This window comes from Ambystoma mexicanum, chromosome 3q (assembly GCF_040938575.1).
Source record: "Ambystoma mexicanum isolate Mex_15411 chromosome 3q, UKY_AmexF1_1, whole genome shotgun sequence".
Classification (NCBI taxonomy): Eukaryota; Metazoa; Chordata; class Amphibia; order Caudata; family Ambystomatidae; genus Ambystoma; species Ambystoma mexicanum.
In genome coordinates, this window is record NC_090926.1 from 1,307,220,850 (window position 1) to 1,307,240,228 (window position 19,379).

The 19,379-nt window shown below is 46.3% G+C and overlaps 1 long non-coding RNA gene across 2 annotated transcripts in view; it reads left to right on the forward strand.

Annotated features, from left to right (window-relative positions):
* Positions 1 to 13,529, forward strand: part of LOC138447923 (uncharacterized) — a 30,821-nt gene extending 17,292 nt beyond the window's left edge. For both annotated transcript variants that reach the window (XR_011259972.1, XR_011259973.1), the window contains exon 3: positions 10,492 to 13,529. This is a non-coding gene — a long non-coding RNA (uncharacterized lncRNA). The remainder of the gene's footprint in view (positions 1 to 10,491) is intronic.
* The last annotated feature ends 5,850 nt before the right edge of the window (positions 13,530 to 19,379 follow it).

Sequence of the window (19,379 nt, forward strand, 5' to 3'; positions counted from 1 at the left end):
CCCTGATTGGTCTGGCTTGTCCAGAGGTTACCCTGTTCCAAGAAACTAGGCTGGCCTTCTGAATATCTGCCCCTCCAGGTCAGAGTTCAGAAATCCATCTTAACACTCTACCATCAAATAATAAATAAAACAGTCCTAGTCAGTCCTGTCCACAATTATAATAGTTAAAATAGAAAACCTAATGCCTGCCCTCACTCTAATACAATACATCTGAAAAGAGAAATGTGTTTCTAAAGGAAAACATCAGTGTTACACAAAATGTCAGAATGGCAAATGTATTTTTTCGTCTCCACGTTACATAGCTTATGGGTAGGGTGGAACACTTAATGCAAAGACACACTTTAACTTGCGAATACAGCTTGGGCAGCTTGCTCTGCCTTCCAGAGCCTTTGTGGCCCCAAATTCTTAGTCACAAGTTTGAGGGTTCCATCTTTCGGATTTCTCTTCACCCAAGCCCAGGTCAGCACCCTATTCAATTTGCACAACTCAACCAAAAGTTATTAAATATGGTTGCAGTTCAGTATAGGCTCCCCACTCTGAAGACTTCCCTCCGTCAGGCTCGAGTCACTTTGAGTTTGTTGAAGACTTTCGAGACTGCGAGGATTTTGACTTCACCTATGCATGACCACTTCGACTTCTATTCTTTCCTTTTTAAATGCCTCTTGGTACTTGTAGTTTCAATATAACAAACGTTCCCTATATAACTCCAGTTTCCCTCTTGTTAGCGAGAATTCTCAAGAATGTTGTAATTTCCCTTACCTTTTGAGACCCCCCCAGCAACTTTGCTGGATTTGTAGGATTTTCATTTTTACCTGGAAAGAGTATGAGCCTTTTTTCCCACTCATTCTTGTATTTTGATGTGTTTTTTACTTTTGTGTTTTTTTGGATATGGAGTACTCCAGAGGCATCATCATTTTCTTGTGTGTCACACAGCACCTTCAGTGCAGACACCACTGTGTTTAAATACCTTCTCTGGGACTGACTACCGTCTCCCAGAGCATGTAAAGTTAAATTGACTTTACTAGTCTTTACATCTTCCTATAGAATGCTGGAGGGGTTGCCTAGCATCCCCTGAGTCTAAACACTCATGTAACAGTAAAATGTTACTTTTTCACTGTTGAAATGGCTGGTGGCTGTGGTTTAGAACAAACTACCATGATTCTTCCCAATCGCGAACACCGGTAGCTAAAAATCGGGGCAGCCATGTTTTTCAATATGGTGCCCAAGACCTATCTGTAAAAACAGACGCCGGTCAACTTTTTTCGCTGTTTCTTTTAGGAAAGGTCCTTCTTGTGTTTAACTCTGCGCGCCAAACCAGGTTTGGTCCCTATGTTCATTGACCTTTGGCAGGCTTCAGTGCTGAAGCCCTCCTCTCGCGCCTGGGTGTCTGGGGTGGACAGGATGTAAGGGAGGTGCCCGAAACTCCCTGTGCCTAGTTTCCTAGGAGACCTGAATGCACTCTGGCATGAATGGCCGGCTGGCTGTCTGGCAAGGACAGCCACCCTGCTGGGTGAGTGACAGCTAGGCTGGAATTAATGGGGGAAAACTGTTTAAAAGCAGGCCTCTGGGACTTGGAAAGCAGAGTCGACCACTGGAACGAAAGAACCATAGACGAGCTGAAGGAAGACGACTGCTGCAACTCCTCGTCCACCGGTGAAGCCCTGCTGCAGGTCCAAATTGCCTGAAACTCCATTGACAGAGAAGCCCTTCAAGGTTAACTTCTGTTTGGTGGGAACAACCAACTTGCAAGTCACCTGGACACCGTCTCTGAATTTTCTTGAGAGTGATGTTGAAAACCGGATAGCCAGTGAGAAGAATACCAGCTTGTGGTCTTTAAGGCACTCGCACCTTAAACCAACGTTTTGCCAAGGTTGCAGCCTCTTCCCTGGGCAGTGCAGGAACCTCCCGACTTCCTCCTTGTCCCCACGACTGAAGCTGAGGAACAGCGAGTTCTGCTGAAACTGCCAGGAACAACTGCCTCAGCTACAGCTCTTCTTCATTTGAAAGGTACTGTGCAAGTGCGTTCAAGAAATCCTTTCTGCCGCAGTGAAAGTTTGTGAAACTTTTCCAACTTTGAAGGCTTGTCCTTCCCTGAACCGACATATAACTTTTTGTCTGACCAACTACTTCTAAAAACCGTGGCAAAGACTTAACTGTTTACTACCAGAACTGTGCTATCCTATCCAAGACTCAGAACCATTGATTTTGGCCCAGGCCTTTTGAATTGAATTGCTGGTTGTAGTGAACTGAAACTATTTGCCCTACCTCTGAAAGTAGTTGTGCTTTAATTCTTTTAACCTTCTCTTTTTACCCCTTTTTAAAGTAACTGAAGTGCCATTTTGCTCCCACTTCAGGGGAGCTGAACTTGTTCAGAAACTGGCTGTGTATTGTAGTGTATTAGATTGTGATATCGAGATGCTCTTAGTAGTGGAATGTTTTCCAACTGACTGTGTAAATAAATGTATATTCTTTTACCAAGAAACCTTGAGTAAGTGTGTTTGTTTGAACCACTGTGATTGCTGTCCCTTTGTGTAACCTCTTGTACTGCTCACTTTACTCTTGAGATAAGTCTGGCTGCTCAACCACTGCTACCACATTACTGTGTAGTACAGGCTTGTACCAAAGGTGAAATTGTACTTACACGTGTAGTCTTAATTGTGTGTAGTGTTCCCAAGGGTACTGTATGTGATTCTGCCTAACACCTCTGCTGGGATCAGACTGCAGAGTTCTTATAATTCCCTTGTATCTTTTTCATTTGCTTTGCTTATTGCACCTCTTTCGCTTTCCTCTACCTTGCAGCTTCAAAACCTTTCACAGAGACTTTTGATTAGGCAATCTCCTTCTCGCCGGACCACTCTCCTACTTAGTATTCATGATTTAAAGTCTTTAACAATAGGCTCTCTTTTTCTCTTGCGTCTTATATGCACACGTGTAACCTTCATTTCTTCCCAACTTTTGCAAGCACTCCAAAACACGGACCATACTTTCTGTACTTTAATTTATTTGTGCATTTGTGGGGCGCACCAAGCCGTTAGGCATCTAGGCGATTGAGCTTATGTGATCGGTTACAAACGCTGGTGTTACATTGCTTAAGAAGTTGGTTACATTGCAGTTTTAGTAAAATTTTGCTTGGGCTCAAGTTTCTGAGCAGAGATACTTAAGAGATCGGTTACATTACATTCCGTGCTTAGTTTTACTTAGAATATTGGGTTTACAATGGTGATTACATAATACCATCTTAGCATACATGCGTTGGTCAGCAGGGAAGAGCGAACGGCAGTACATTATGTTGGTAATTTGGTAGCATAATGGAAACACTTGTGTATAGGCGCGTTATAAATAGCATATCGTATCATATTCCCAGAGGTAGCGGTTATGTAGTGTTTTGGCTAAATAGCCATGTTTTGAGGCTTCCGCGGAATGACCAGAGGCAAGGGTCTTGTCTTAGCTCTGAGGGCATGGTGTTCTATAATTTGGCTGCAATGACTGGGAAGCTGGACCCTCCTGCTTTTTTCCGTTGGAATCCCTGTGTGTGAGGATCGGGTTGGTCTTGTAAATTGGGCTTTGGAGATTTGTTTTGACAGGTATAATGGTGCAGTGTTCGAGAGGCATTTGTGTGTTAAGGATAGTATTTGAGATTTGATTTGGTCCGGTACTGGTAGCCAATAGATGTTTCTTCTAAATGATAAAACATGGTCTTTTTTTTGGCAAATTAGGCAGCTCTGATTGCGTTGTTACGTACTATCTGGAGTTTGATGATGTTTTTTGCTGTGGTACCAGCAAAGAGGGAATTGCAATAATCTATCCTGGATAGGTTTAAAGCTCTGGCCAGGGTGCTACAATTGTCTGTGGTTAGGAATTGTGGTTAGGAATTGTCTGCAGGATTTAATGAGTTTGGCAGAATAGGCTAAGGCTGAAGTAATAAGTGTTCACTTGTCTGGTTAGGGAGAGTGACAAGTACACACCAAGAGTTTTTACTTCATTGGAAACAGTGATGTTGTTGCCGTCAATGTCAAATGATTTGTATCATCATTCAGGCAGAGTTCATGTTGCGCCATCCAAGGTTGGATGGTTAGGTAGATGGTATTCAACGATTTGGTGTCTAATTCGTGGTTTTCAGTGATTGTCAGCAGAATTTGCATATCGTCCGCAAAGTTTGTATAACTGACACCCAGATTAACAAACTCACCGTTTGGTTAGGAGCCTCTATTCTTTCACATCTTTTGATGTTGAAGTCCAGGCTGTTATTTTAGCTGTTTCTGCGCCACTCCAACTCTGACGTTCACCCGCAAGGGCAACTCGTACCTTTTGTAGCACTGGAGACTCTTTCTTCTTTCCAGCTGGGCTGCCGTGCGTAGTCCTAGCGGCTTTCAGGATATAATGACTTCTCGCAAAAGGGGTCTCTAGCCTGTAACTTTCTGACCTTAGCACTTTGGCCTGTTGCTCTACTCTGCCCGGATCTCCACCGCTCTGGAAGAACTGCTCCTTCTCGTGCACCGCTTGGCTCAAAGTGTGTCGCGGTGTTCCACCTTTGAAACATGTGGGAAGAGGTTATAGGTACCAGGTGTGTGTAATTACAATCAAGTGCCTGACCCTGCCTGATCTCATTTGTGGGACATGTCCAATGTACTGCATGGGAGGTAATCTTCTTAGCGTCTGACCTCCTCTTCCTCGGCTCAGTGTTTTTGTTGGAAAGGGGGGGTACTTGGGAGGTGGAATATCCCATGAACTGGGATGGGGGTGTAGGGAAAGGGGGATACCATGTGTCGCTATTGGGTGATATCCCCCCCAACTCCCTCAAGACCCCCCTGTCCCCAGTCAGGTGATCTCCTGCACTAGTCCACCCCCAGGGTCTGGATCCAAAGGCAATAGCCGTGCCCTGGGCACCTGACTAAGGAATCCCCAGGGTTTGGGCAGTGAAACACCCTCTTCTTTTTCACACAGTTCAAAGTTCCAAAACAATACTGTGAAGGGCATCTTCCTTCCCCAAGTGTTCCTCAGGTTCTCTTTATCAATAGTCTTTCTTATCATAGTTCTATCTTTTGCCAAAGGATGACTCCCTTCCTTTGGTTTGCTCGTGATGTGTGCCAAAAGGGTTTCCACCCCTACCCCCTACCCCTCTGGGCTTTCCATGACTTGTGCCAAAGGTTCTCTTCCCCTGGTATTTTTGTAACTTATGCCAAAGGTTCCCCTGTACTTCTTGTGCTTGTTCTGTGGGTCCCAGACTGCTTGGTCAACTCTATAATGTCTCTTTACTAGGCCGGGTTTACTCTCCGGCCAGACCTTTCTTTCAGTCGCTTTGGGACGCTCTTTCACCCTCTCCAGTCTCAACTGGTCTCTCTCGATGTTTGGGTCCTTGACTCCTCTTTTGGCTTTGCAATGTCTTTTAACTAGGCCCGGTTCACAATCCTGCCAGGCCTCTATTTTAGTCTCTTTGAGGAGCTCTTTCACCCCCTCCATTCTCTACTTGTTTTTCTCTTCGGTCCCACTGAGATGAGAAACATGCCTCTGCACTTCCAACCACTGCCTCCGGGGTCTCCCTGTGCCTTCCCGGTCCCCCTCTGCTTACCTTTGTACTTGGCCTATGACATTTCTGGTCCTCTGCAACACCTGACCACTTCTGCTCGCCTTGGCTCTTGCAATCTTCCTTTGCTGTTCGGTAGCTGAACCACACTGGTTTCTCTCTGCGCATCGGACCTCACCTGCACCATTCGGGTGGCTTGGATTCGGCCACCGGATGCCGGTTTCCACAACCAGGTAGTCATGGTTCTTGCCTGCAGTGTATTTCTCCACCTCTCTGCTCCAGGCTGTTGGATCTGCCGAGGGACCTCTCCACGGCGCTCCGCTCCCCGGAGGGAAGCTGTTTTGGGTAAGGACAGACTCCGATGACAGCCCCTTATCAGTTTCTCTGCCCTGCTTCCTTTTTAGCTTCTAATAACTAACATGTTCAAATTGGTTCTGCATAGGGCTCTGCATCGCCCTGCTCTTCCTCGTGCCAGTGCTTTTGGAGTCATCCCTATTAGCTCCTCCATCACTCTTCCTTGTCACAGTATCATCTGCCTGACTGAAATAATTGCTATGTATAAGGAAATGAGTAGACGCAAGGGGATAAATAGAAGATGGGGTGTTAGGCAGAGTTTGCATGCAGTACCCTTTGGGACCACTACACACAACTATGACTACAGGTGTAAGCAAAACCAACCTTTGGTATAAGTCTGTACTACACAGTTTTTGGTAGCGAGCTGATCAGCCAGTCTTATCTCAAGAGGGAATGTGAGCTGTAAGGATGTTACACAGAGGTCTACAATCACAAGTATTCAAATAGAATCTTATACTCAAGGTCTATTACACAGTCAGTTAGAAAACATTCACTACAAGGAGGCCATCAATATCGCACAAACATATCCTACAGTACTTCACTATATTAGGTTCTGAGGCATTTAAACTACTTTTAAGGATATTCAGAGCATTTGAAGTAGGAGCAAAAAGGCATAAGTTAATAAAACTAATAATAAAGTTACTCTTAAACAGTGCAAATAGTTTGAGTTCACCAGAGGAGTCGGTCCAATGCAATAGGTAGGCCAAGGTCAATGGGGTATTGTCTTGTGTCAGTAAAAACGGTTCTCGTAGTTAAACGGAAAAGTCTTTGCCACGGTTCTCAGAAGTATAGAAGATAGCTTTATATGTAGAGTCACAAGCTGACTAGGTCTGCAAGTTGCCAAAGTTTCACACACTTTCGCAGTGAGAGATAAGTTCTCTCAGTCGGGTTTTCACAGTACCTTATGTTGAAGAAAAAGATGCAGCTGAAGACTTCTGTTCCTACCGATCTCGCTGTTCCTGACCTGCAGTCGTGGGAACAGGGAGGACGTCAGGGGACTCCTGCACTGCACAGGGACTGGTCACAAAGCTGGAAAACTGGCAAATCTTCGATTCCGGTAGCTGTAGTCAAGCACACAAACTGGTGTCTTTCTCCCTGGCTATTCGGTTTCCTGCAGCACTCTGAGGAAAATACAACCAGCTCCGAGAATGGTATCCAGGTGGCTTATGAGTGGATTGGTCCCACCAACTCAAAGGGAGGTGTCGTCCTTGAAGGGCTTCTCTGTCGAGATGAACTTGGCGATTAGGACCTACAGCAGGGCTTCGCTGGGCCAACCAACGGTCCAGGAGTTGCAGCAGCCGTCCTCTTCCAGCTTTTCTTCGGTTCTTTCGTTCCAGTGGTCGACTCTGCCTTCCAAGCCAAGAGACTCTCCTTTTAAACAGTTTTCTCCCTTTCACTCCAGCCTAGCTGCCACTCACCCAGCAGGGTGGCTGTCTTTGCCGGACATTCAGCCAGCTAATCACGCCACAGTGCATTTCGGTCTCCTAGGAGACTAAGCACAGGGAGTTTTGGGCACTTCCCTCACTTCCTGCCCACCCCAGACACTCGGGCCCCAGAGGCGGTCTTCAGTCCTGAAGTCCGCCAAAGGCGTAGGAACAAAGGGACCAAACGTAGTTTGGCGCGCAGAGACAGACTCTAGAAGGACCTTTCCAAAAAGAAATGGCAAAAAAAGAAGATCCTCTACAACATCTACACAAAGCCCCTATTCGATCACCTTAACTCTCTCTGCATCTATTCTACAAATTGCGATGACGCCCATATCCCCATCCCCCTTTCTGGTGACCACACCCATTCTCCCTCAAGGTGAACTATCTTTGAAACAATCCAAGCCTCGATGGCCTCGCATTGCCTCTGCCTGAATTATGAGGAAACAGAGCTGTATTTGATTGGAGCTCCAGCCCGCATTGATTGCCACAGAATCCCTGTCGCCTCCTCTGTATATACCGTGGGTGTACATAGACCCACATTCCATATGCCACGGCAAGTCAATCACATCATGCCTACGCCACGAAGCTCCTCAATGCAAGCAAACCTCTCCTCCCCACAAATAAATAGAACAATGTAGAAAAGACCCAGTGACCCTTTTAACGTTACTCGCAGAGAAGGGGTACAAAGAAGTGTGACGAATCTTCAGATGTTGTCCCTTCTCCTCTAGGGGGAGTCCCTTCTCGTGGGGCAGGGAGGTGAGGCCGCTGCGGATAGTCCCCCTGAGGGTGGTGCTCGGCAAGAAGATCTCATATGGAGGGATCCCCCCCTATGGGACTTGGGATGACTATCCGGAGAGAATGTGGTATGGGTATACCTTACCAGACCCTCACTCACCCTCCTCTCCGCAAATTCCCTCAGCTATGCCCCATACTCGTATGTATGTATGTATGTATGTATGTATGTATGTATGTATGTATGTAGGGTGGGAGAACCCCTCTCCCCAGAGAGTTCTAGGACGAGGAAGAACAAGTGCTCCCCAATTAGAGACTCTGAACCAACCACTGAGATGACGAGAAACTCATTGGACTCTTGGGGATATCACTAGCCCTAAATTGTGATGTGGCGGAGGCGGAAGATATCAAGAGAACCTCAGCAAACTATCTTGAGCCGTCTAGAGTTTGCCAAAGTCCTATTGCTTTATAGTCCAATAAAATCTAAAAAGTACTTTTACATGTGTCCTGCCCTCCCTGGAGGAACTGCAAGAGCCAGCATGGTCCAGGGAAGAGAGAGAAGGCCGACCGGGATGTTGAGGCAGGACAAGCCAAGTGCAAAGTGGATGGACCCCTCAGCTAGCTGAGATTGTGAAGCTCCTGGTGTCCCTAAGTCTGGCAAGCATGGGAAGTAGGAGCCACACCAGCCTGCCACAGACTGAAGGTAGACGCAGAGAGACGGGGAAGACCCATGGCAGATCGCAGGTGTCCACGAAGACCCAGAATCATCACAGACTGCAAGGAAATGTACGCGGGTGGCCAGGCAGGCACTTTGGTCCCAATAAAGAGCTGGAGAACCTCACAAAGAAACCGAGAACAAAGGGTCTGGGCCCTGATAGAGAGAATAACACTTTGACATATTGGGAAATGCGTGCTAGTATTTGGCAGATGAGGGAACTGAGTCTTAACAAAGACAAAGCCGAAAGTGGGATTCTCGGACTGGCACCCATAAAGAAATAAGAAGCATCATCATTGTTCTTCCTAGTCATAGTACCTTGCAGGGTAGTGAACAAGGTTGACAGTGCCTATACAGCTGAGGACGGTCAGGGAAAGCAGACATCCCCCTGACATTGCTTAGTACCTAAACCTGAGAAAGCCCAGGGGAGCAGATACCACCCCTGGCATAGTGAACTATAGTGAAAGCCTGGGAAGAAACAAGAAACATCATTGTTGTTCTTCATAGTCACAGTACCTGGCCGGGTAATGAACCAGGTTGACTGTGCCTATAAAGCTTAGAAAGTTCACGGGAAGCTGACATCCCCCCCTGATATTGTGAAGTATCTAAAGCTGAAAAAGGCCAGGGGAAGCAACCATTCCCCTGCCATTGGGAACTGCATAAAGAAAGGCTGGAAAGGCCAGGGGAAGGGAAACAATACCCCTGGCACTGAAAGCCTGAAAAGCATGGAGGTGGAGAAGCATCCCCCTGGAATTGAGATGTGTGTTGCGTAAAGCCAGAAGAGATCAGTGGAAGACCGTCATTCCCCTGATATTGGGAAAACAGTTGAAGAGCATGAGAAGTTTAGAGGGAAGTAGCCATTCTACCACTTGTGAATGGGACACTTGTAAATCTAAAAGACTGCTTTTTGATTGTCAGTGAAAAGATTGAATACAAAATACTGAGGCAAAAAATGCTGAATTACCTTTATTCGAATTTCGACTTGATATGCAGGTGGACACCCCCCAAAATACCCACATTTCCCCACCATAATATATCCCTTTATCCTAATACTGTTTATTATATTGTGGATTGTTTTTCTCTCTGTCGCTCCCTTTTTATGACATGGTTTATATGGCCAGAGCATTTAAAGGGGTATAATGATCCTGGAGTAGCACATGAGTTAGCAAATAGTAGTGTATCCGCCACCTGAGGTAGAAGGGGCACAGTAGGTCAGGAGGCTATTTTATAAAGTGTTACAGATGTGCTTCAGCACGAAACAGATATTTGGTATAATCACATGCAAGAGGTGAGAAGAGGTAAGTCACACGATTCTGGTGATATGTGTTCCCTGATTCCACAAGCAACTGGCACAACCAGACTGTTCCTTCCCTGAGAAATTCCACCTCGAATGTCCCTATGTTTGGTGCTTGGGTTGTTTCAGGGACACAAGGTCCAAGCAACTGTGTTGGAAGCAGATGATAGTGAGTGCTCGGACAACAACGGACAAGGTGAGTTGTGGTGCACAATAGGGCCTCAATTACAGTTGGAAGGCTGCATTTATTCTCACTACAAATGGGTGAACGGGCTAATGGGGGGTGCAGAGCATGAGGGCTGTTGGGATTTTCAGAGGAAGTAGTGGCGCATATTAAGGAGGCTTGTCAGGCTGTGTGGGGATAGTATGTCAAGCAACTGACCTGGATAAACAATGTGAATGGCCCAAGAATACAGATACTTAAACAATGTTCCTTGTGTTTCAGGGGCAATGGCAACATGCCTTTTGGCACCAACAGACGTTGTAAAAAGACACTTGAGATTCCAGACCTCAATAGAGGAACTGCAGCAATCATGGATGTTTTCTGGACTTGTGGGGACCTTGCATATCTCCAGCTACCACCGTCTTGGAAGTTGTTTGCTCTCTAACTACTCTCCATTCTCCGGTTCTTATTGTGCCAGAGGCCCATCTCACTATAATAAATAAACACCCCTGGTCACTTCCATGGCCCCACGCACCAGCGGGCCTACTGATCAAAGGGTCTTTGCCGCCATGCTCCCATTTCTTTTTGCAGGTTGCAGGACTCAACTGAAAGAAGTAATGCCATTCCCCAACAAGACACAGATATTCTTCACCTCCATGCTCTTTCCAGGAATCCAGACAGCTGCCAACTCTAAATGGCTTCAAATCACGCACTGGGAGCTTATTCAGGTCACAAATGAAACCGAACATGATCTCAACGCCATTATGGAAGAGTTGAGGGCCATACGACTAATGACATAGCAGAACTGCTACATTCTCGATTTGCTCACCGCCATGGAGGGCCGTGTTTGTGCTAAAATTGTGAGTTCCTGTTTATTTATTTATTGAATTTGTTGTACGCCAAAACCCAGTTACAGTGGGAGGAAGATACACAATCATAACGGCGTTAGCTTTAGACAAGACAGACTTTACGACATGTGTGGTTGCAAAATGGCAGTGATACTGGGAAAGGACGGGGAGGAGCTAGTGGTGGGGAAGCTGTGTTTGATGTAAAACTGGGACCTTAGGCAGATGCTAGTATTTGTTGAAAAACCAGGTCTTTAGGTTTTTTTTAACTTAAGATGGGAAGGTTCATTTCTCAGAGCAACTGGTAAGGAGTTCCATGATTTAGGTGCAAGGACTGGAAAACTGCAGCCTGCCGCCCTCATGAGTTTGAACCGTGGGACTCTGAGTTGGGACAAGTTGTTAGATCTCAGGGCTCTTGGTGTGGAGTTGGGTGTTACTGTATTGTTGAGGTAAGTGGGGCCCTTTTCAGCTAGGCATTTGTGTGTAATGGAGAGGGTTTTGAATAGTATTCTTGCTTTAATGGGGGGGCGGTGCACCTCTCTTCTTATGTTGGAGATATGGTCTGATTTTTTGATGTCATGTGCTGCTCGAAGCGCTTTATTTTGTAGGAGTTGGAGCTTTGCTAAATTGGATTGTGAGAAGCCTAGTAGTAGTATGTTGCAGTAGTCTAATTTTGACAAGATTAGTGCACAATTGTTAGGGAGAATTCTCTGTTTAGGCTGAATTTCCTAACCTAGTGAGTCCCCCAGCAGTTTTGCTGGATTTTTGGGGTTTATTTTTTTCACCTGCCAAGAGTGAGACCCTTTTACCCTCACTCTTGGACATGATTTGAGTGTGTTTCTTTGACTCTAGATGTGTTTAATGGGCTATGGGGTCTTTTACTCCATAGGGCTTCATGTGTTTTTGTAATGTGTGTTACACAGCACCCTCAGTGCAGTAACACAGGGGTGTCATAGTGACTCCCCAGTATAGACTCCATACCCTGGGACTGACTACTGTCTCCCAGGGTCTGTAAAGTCACCATTGACTTTACTAGTCTTAAATTCTGAACAGAACCAGTACAAACCATCATATTGTGGACGTACTGACTGGGGCAATTCGATTGTCCGTCCCCCCGATCGAGTTTTGGCTGGTGGCAGTGGATACTACTTTTTATATTCAACCGCAAATATTTCTCTATGGGATTTTCCCATTGTTTGAGGCTACTATCTTTATTTATTTAATTACGATAGCCTCGAACATACCGCCGGTTTATTTAATTAATATTAATTCTCCGGTTGGTATTTTTTGCCAAAACTCGGTTCCAAAATGGCGTTTGTGTGTGCTTCTGTGACTCCAACCCAAGTCGAGCCCTTTGTTCCACTTTGGAGAAGCCCTCCAAAGTGGTGCCACTCTGTCTGGGGTACTTAGGAGGGGTGGAGGGGGATTTAGGCACCCTGGACTGAGTTGCTAGGCAACTCAAGTCGCACTCCGTCCTGATTGGCCCAAGTGGTGAGCCGGCCGGCTCACCACTTAGCATGTTTGAGTGACAGCTAGGCTGAGCTGAGTGAATGGGGGTTTTCTGCATAAAAGCAGGGCTTTGGGGACTGGAACTTCAGAAGTCGCCACAGGACCTAAGAATCCGACGATGGAGAAGCTGAGCCGACCTGCCACAACGACACCACCGGTGGAGCCCTGCTGGACCGTCTCACCACTTTTCCCCAACGACAGAGGAGATCTGCCGTCGGAGAGTCTACCTCCTGTGATTGGTGGGGATAACCAGTTTCACCGTCTTTTCGCCTTCCCGACGTATCTCGTGGCCGCCTTGCCTGTGCCAAGCACCCCGGCAACCGGGATACCACGTTTTACCACGACCGCGAATTAAAGGGTAATACCTTTAACCGGAAACTCTGCGGCTGTTTTCTTCCCTGGCAGTGCAACGCCCTTCATCTTTCCTCCAAGTCGAGATCTTCTCTTCCCTTGGACGACGACGAGACTTGCACCCGCTGCCAGGAACAACTGCCACCGCTGGAGGATCCTTCCCACTTAAGGTACCCTGTCCCGAACCTGGGTTAGCCTGGGACACCCTGGCTGAACTTTTCTGAGCCTCTCTAAACTCTTTTCAAACTCTCTGCAAGACTTTTTAAGCCTAGTGTAACTGTGTGATCTTGGGCACATTTGTGCTCTGCTCTCTCTAAGAGTGGGCTCAGCCAATGGACTTTGGCTCACAAGTGACTTTTGCTCTTCTGCCTTGCTAATAGTGTTCCTAAATCTTAGAGTGGTGTACCTTTCCATAATCTGTCTTTTTCCCTCCCTTCTTCACAAACTTATTGGAGTGCCATCTATAGTTAAGCGCTCACCTCTGTATGGAAATAAGTGGTGTTAACTAAGACTTCTCTGATAAGGAGCAAGGGTTGTATATATTATAATAGTAACTGTGTTTAGAGTGTTTCAAACTGTGTTTTTAAATAAATAATTATATACTTTGATACCAAAGCTCTGGTCAGTGTTTGCTTGTATTATTATTGTATCTGAGTGCCTATTGTGTATACTTTGCATATTGCCTAACTATTCTTGAAAGAAGTCTGACTGCTCAGCTACAGCTACCAGGTAAATCTGGGTGGTACAGACTGCTATCAAGTGGGTTTACTGCTAACACCTGTAGTCCTAAATCTTTTGCAGTGTTCCCAAAGGGAACTGCACAGGTTTCTGCCCAACAGCGATCGAGGGTGATGCAGTTTTGTGGTGTTAAGAATTTTTGACTTAGAGCTATAAGTTTAGCTGTGTAGGCGGTAGAGGTAGAGAGGGCGTTGATATGCTTGGTCATGGTGAGGTTCGAATCCAAGTAAACACCCAGAGTTTGGACTTGGTTGAGAATCGGGATGGGTGTACTGTCAATGATGCGAGTGGTGTAGTCTGGATGGAGGGATTTGATTTTGGACGGGGCGCCTACTATGAGGATTTCCGTCTTTTCATCATTGAGGCAAAGACTGTTGGTTGCCATCCAATTTTGTATGATGGTGTAGATTTTATTTATTAGGATTGTTTCTTGCTCGTAGTTGCCAGCGATGGGGATCAAAATTTGTGTGCCATCTGCTAATTTTGTGTAGATGACGCCCATAGCGCTCAATGTGGCAAAGAGTAACTCGATATAGGCATTGTAGAAAGTGGGCGAGAGGCAGGAGCCTTGTGGAACACCTTAAGGAACCAGGATGGGGTCAGCGGTTTCCTTCCCTATGGTAACTGTGGAGGTTCGATCAGCTAAGAAAGATTTGACCCAGGCGGTGGCCTCATTTGAGAAGAGGGAATTGTCTGACAGGGTGTTTCCGAGTTTGGTCTGGTCAACCAGATCAAACGCTGCTGATAAGTCTAATGGGAGTAAGATGCCAAGGTTGCCGGAATCTCTTTTGCTATCCATTTGGATTTTTAAGTCCAGAAGAGCTGTTTCCGTGCTGTGGCTAGGCCTAAAACCGGATTGTCTTGTTCCAAGTAAATGGTTTGCTTCCAGGTGGTATTGGATTTTGGAGTAGGCTATTTTCTCTATTATTTTCAGAAGACGGTGGACAGTGGTGATGGGGCGGTAGTTGGTGGGTATTGTAGGGTTCAGAGAGGGGTTTTTCAGGAGAGGCGTGACCCATGCTTCTTTGATGTTGGAGGGCACTACATTGGTTTTGAGAAAGGCTTTAAGGAAGCCTGCTATAATGGGCGAGATGGTAGGGGCGCATAGTTTGATCAGTTGTGCTGGGAAGCAGTCTCCTTTGCAGTTGGAGGCTTTAAGTCCTGTAATAGTCTCTTGGACCTGAGTTTTGTTTACAAAAGAGGAAATAAACTGCTGACCTGTTTTAGCCGAGTCTAAATCATGTGGTGTTAGAGGAGGGCCTTTGTTGCACATACACCCCACCACATGATTCAAAAAATTAGTCCTTGACTCATGCATGCAATTGAGCCCTTCGCAACTTACACGGTGCAATGGAGAAGGAAGGTGGGGTGGAATGGTGAGATTGAACACAGGATGGTAAGATTACAACATCCAGTTGGTCCCCCAGGGACACTTTCCTATCCCCCACAAGACCTTGAGAATTACACAGAGCATTAGGTAGATCTTGCAGGGGATGGGGATGCTGATTTATGACATGTACCCCAGAAGAATATGCCCAGAGCGGGTTAAAGCTTACATCATGTGTTTAAGGTGTGGGTGCCCAAGGATGATGATTCCAGTGAGAGGGAAGCAAGTAGATTAGATAATGAATTAACTAAAGGGGGGGGAATGTTGGGATGCAAGTGCAACTTTGCAAATACGGAAGAAGTTCAGACTGCATTCACTTTAGTAGCAAGAAGAGCTGATCATTTAGTGCTTGCATTTTGATGTTTGGTTTAGCATTTATGTGCATGTGCTATTTGCAGTTGGCTTAAACACACTTCGGTGAGCATCACACAGTGAAAAGAAGAGCAGCAACAATAGTGTTGATTATATTTAGAAGTTTGTCCCAGGACATTTTAAGGGTTTTGAGGATAACATTCCTGAATTATTTTGTGTTGTGTCAGCCTTTAAGAGAACTTAGAAATGCTGTTCTTCTATTTAGGAATGCTTTGGGTAATTGGTGAAAGGATGGCTGAAGTGCCATTTAGTGCAAACATTGAGTAGGGTAGACGTTGATCTTTTAGTAACATAAGAGCTGTTGGCCACGTTCGCAAGAGTTCAGCCATTTTGTATTAGGCTCCGTTGGAGGTTGTGGCTTTTGCCAGTTAGTATTAGGCGGCATCTTGAAGTTTCTGTTTTGTTTATTTGATTCTATTTTACTCTTGCTTTCCCCCATTGAGATGTTCAGACATGCCAAGGTCACTGATAGAAAGGGGAAGGGCTGCATAGATTTTAGCTGATGATGCAAGGCTGAGCAGTTCACAGGAGCCGAATAGAGCAAATAAGTAGCAGTGTCTCCACTGGAATTTTTGTTTTAGAAAAGTCACCCGTTTCCCTTGAGAGATAGGGAAGAATGTCTACTAGGAAATGTGATGGTACACCAGGTCTCTTCACTTCTCCCCAGAGGGGAGCCCTCTCTTATGAGACTAGGGAGATGAGGCCCACTACTCAGTAATCCCCCTATGGAAGGTAATAGGGGGAGGACCTGATAGGAGGGCACTGCCCTCCTGGGGATAAGGACATCCACCTTGTTGACTGGTGACTGCCTTCACCACACTACTGCATACTGAGAACCCTTGATACCATGAACATTCCCCAATCCCCCCTTGACATTAGGGTTATGTGTTATTGTAACACCACTGTTTTACCATGTGTAGATAAGACTGATGAAGAGCACAGGAAACATGAAGAATCACCAACACATAAGTACTGACATGAGGTGGATAACAGGAGGTATTAAGAGTAGTGACAAGGCCCTGGCATAGAGTGTTGACGTTACGGTTAGGCAGAGTCAACACTTTAAAGGCAAAAAAGAAGAAGGACAAACGGCCTCATTAGAAGTCTGGTGGTACAACTAGACGGTATTGCCATTACCGGCGCTTGGTCGCCAGAATTACCAGCAGTTTCCAAGTGCCGGTAAGTACTGGAATTCCCAATGCATGGGGGGGAATTGCTGGTATTACAGGCACTGGTAATACCAGTATTTGTTGGTGGTTGGGTGCCAGAATTACCAGCAGCTCTGAGCTGCAGGTAGATCCGGCCACTCCACCACCAAACTTGAGTTTTCCAGTGCGCTAGCATGCCAGTAAATGGCATTACCGGCACATTAATACTGCACCGTCAAACATGTAATGAGGCCCACACTGTCCTTCAATCGAGGGGTGAGAGGTACTAAATGGGCGAAAGCAAGGGAGTCCGTGAGAGCCCGACCAAGTGTGGGTGACACAGAAAGAAGCAACTCTGCCGGTGAAGCAATGGAGTCCGTGAGACCGCGATTGAGGGTGGTCAGAGCAGAAAGAACTGGAGAAAAAAAGTGATACAACCCTGGAAGGGTAGACGGTCACACCTGAGAGAGGCGCTGTTAGGAATGACTGTATTTACATTGATATCAATGTACCATGTTTCAAGTTATTACAACTGTTGAGTTCATATATGTTCATCAAGCTGTGAGCTTCCCCTGTCAGGGTTTCGAACGACTGAGAGTCTGGAGTATTTTAGGGTTCCAGGTTCTAGAGTGTGTCCGTTGGCTGCCTGTGCTGGCCAGAGGTCGCTGTTCTTGTGAGCTGCTTATCTTTCTAAAATAAACGCAGGTTTGTTTTTGCATCCACCTGTGCTGCGTGATCCTTGATCACTTCACCAAACGATCACAACAACCGGCGATGAGGATGGGATCGCCAGACTCCATACAAGCGGTATCAGGAAGGGTGAGGAGAAGCAAACCTTATGCTGTGATCTCCATAAATGGAGTACGAGTATCCATGTTAGTGGACAGTGGAACAGATTACACTCTTGTGGGCTTACAGGTGTGGAGAAGTACATTTTCTAGTTGCACCCTTCAGCAACCCCAGATCAAAGCAAATGCATATGGAGACATATCCATTGACATTTTGTGTCAATTCAAGGCTGCACTCAAGGGGTGGGGAGCCATGAGCAGAGTATATGTGGCAAGCAAAGGCAGGGAACTGTGTTAGGGAGAATTGAGAATTAGCGAACTCTCAAGTGGTTTATAACCACTGATCAGGTTATCAGGCCTTGTTCTGTCGAGAGAGGGGCGCCCGCTACCTTTGCAAACTAAATTTCAAGGAACCTGGGATTGGTAACCCTAGGTCTCCTGGGGGCAACCAGACATGGTCTCCCTCTTACTGTGCTTAGAGAGGCATCAGCTTCACCGCACTGATGATCCCCAACAAGGGTGAAGCACGTGTATGGGGTTGCTGGTGGTACTCTCGTTCAGGTTGGAATTGCCATTGCATTTCGGTGCTGGACTGCCCCTGGGTAGGACAAAGACTGATATGCAAATGGATATTTACCATCTGTGAAAGGCACAGTGAGTAAAAGCAGTGGCTGCGAACTCTCAAGTGGTTAATAACCACTGAACAGGTTATCAGGCCTTGTTCTGTCGAGAGAGGGGCGCCCGCTACCTTTGCAAACTAAATTTCAAGGAACCTGGGATTGGTAACCCTAGGTCTCCCTCTTACTGTGCTTAGAGAGGCATCAGCTTCACCTCACTGATGATCCCCAACAAGGGTGAAACGCGTGTATGGGGTTGCTGGTGGTACTCTCATTCAGGTTGGAATTGCCATTGCATTTCGGTGCTGGACTGCCCCTGGGCAGGACAAAGACTGATATGCAAATGGATATTTCCCATCTGTGAAAGGCACAGTGAGTAAAAGCAGTGGCTGCGAACTCTCAAGTGGTTAATAACCACTGAACAGGTTATCGGGCCTTGTTTTGTCGAGAGAGGGGCACCCGCTACCTTTGCAAACATCATCTTTTTACTGTGTGTCACACAGCACCTTTAGTGCTGTGACAGTGGGTTGTCTTTTTCAGACTTCCCACTTTAAACTCCGTTTTTTCCTGGGACTGACTACTGTCTCCCAGAACATGTAAAGTTGCCATTGACTTTATTCGTCTTTTTAAATTCACAGACCCAGTACAAACTATCTTCCATAGAGTACTGGAAAGGGTTAATAGTTATCCCTTTTTGTCTGTCTCTCAGGGAACATTATTTTGTTCCCCTTTCTTTAAGATTTTCCTGGTGGCAGTGTTATCTACAATATTTTTCCTACCGCGGTCTATGAAAATAGCCTTGGTACTGTTTTAGGCTATGTTAGTAGCCTCAAACTTTAATCCGCTGTACCCAATTTACTTTTATTTGGTTCTGGCTGGGTTTATTCACCATTTCTTACGCTGCGCGACAAACCAGGTTTGGTTCCTTTGTTCGACGTCCTTTGGCGGGCTTCTGCTCAGAAGCCCTCCTTAGGTGCCTGAATGTCTGAGGGGGCCAGGATGTGAGGGAGGGGTTTTAGGCCCCCTGCACAGGGTCTCCTTTGAGACCCAAGTCACACTCTTGTTTGATTGGCTAGGTGACTGTCCTGCCAGGACAGCCACCGTGCTGTGTTATTGACAGCCAGGCTGTGTGAATGGGGGAAAACTGCATAAAAAGCAGGTCTCTGGGACTTGGAAGGCAGAGTTGCCACTGGATCGAGAGAACCGAAGAGAAGCTGAAGGAAGAGGACTGCTGCAACTACTGAACCTCCCGGCGAAGCCCTGCTGCGGGTCTGAATCTCCTAAACTTCGACGACAGAGAAGATCTGCAAGGAATCTTCTTCCCTTGAGCTGGTGGGACCAACCCGTTCGCCAAACACCAAGCAAGGCCTCCCTCCCCTAGTCGAATTTGCTGTGCACCGCTGCAGTGAACCGGA